The sequence below is a fragment of the Apis dorsata genome, unplaced genomic scaffold, assembly GCF_000469605.1.
Source record: "Apis dorsata unplaced genomic scaffold, Apis dorsata 1.3 scaffold_77, whole genome shotgun sequence".
In the NCBI taxonomy this organism is placed as follows: Eukaryota; Metazoa; Arthropoda; class Insecta; order Hymenoptera; family Apidae; genus Apis; species Apis dorsata.
Genome location: NW_006263375.1, coordinates 441,189 through 441,454, shown reverse-complemented (window position 1 = coordinate 441,454; position 266 = coordinate 441,189). Strand labels below are relative to the sequence as shown.

General features: G+C 28.9%; 1 protein-coding gene across 2 annotated transcripts in view; it reads left to right on the top strand.

Annotated features, from left to right (window-relative positions):
• The window catches only part of LOC102672646 (scavenger receptor class B member 1-like), a 24,810-nt gene that overhangs the window by 11,920 nt on the left and 12,624 nt on the right, over positions 1-266 (top strand). The gene's annotated exons all lie outside the window — the stretch shown is intronic.

Genomic DNA, 266 nt, shown 5'->3' with positions numbered 1-266 from the left:
AAAAAAAAAAAAAAAAAAAAAAAAAAAAAAAAAAAACTACCATTTCACTCTATAATAAAAACAATTTCTAATCCTCATACCGGATTTCACGGTATGTATTAGATTGCACGAACTTGAAAATTAACATTTTATATAATCTAATCTAAAAAAAAAGAATTCCTGCGCATTAAAAAATCACGATATCCCCCGCGAATCGAGTCACGATTAACAAACGTTAATTTCTAAAATAAACATCGTCCGCGCTCCGACGGGCATTAGAAGAAATT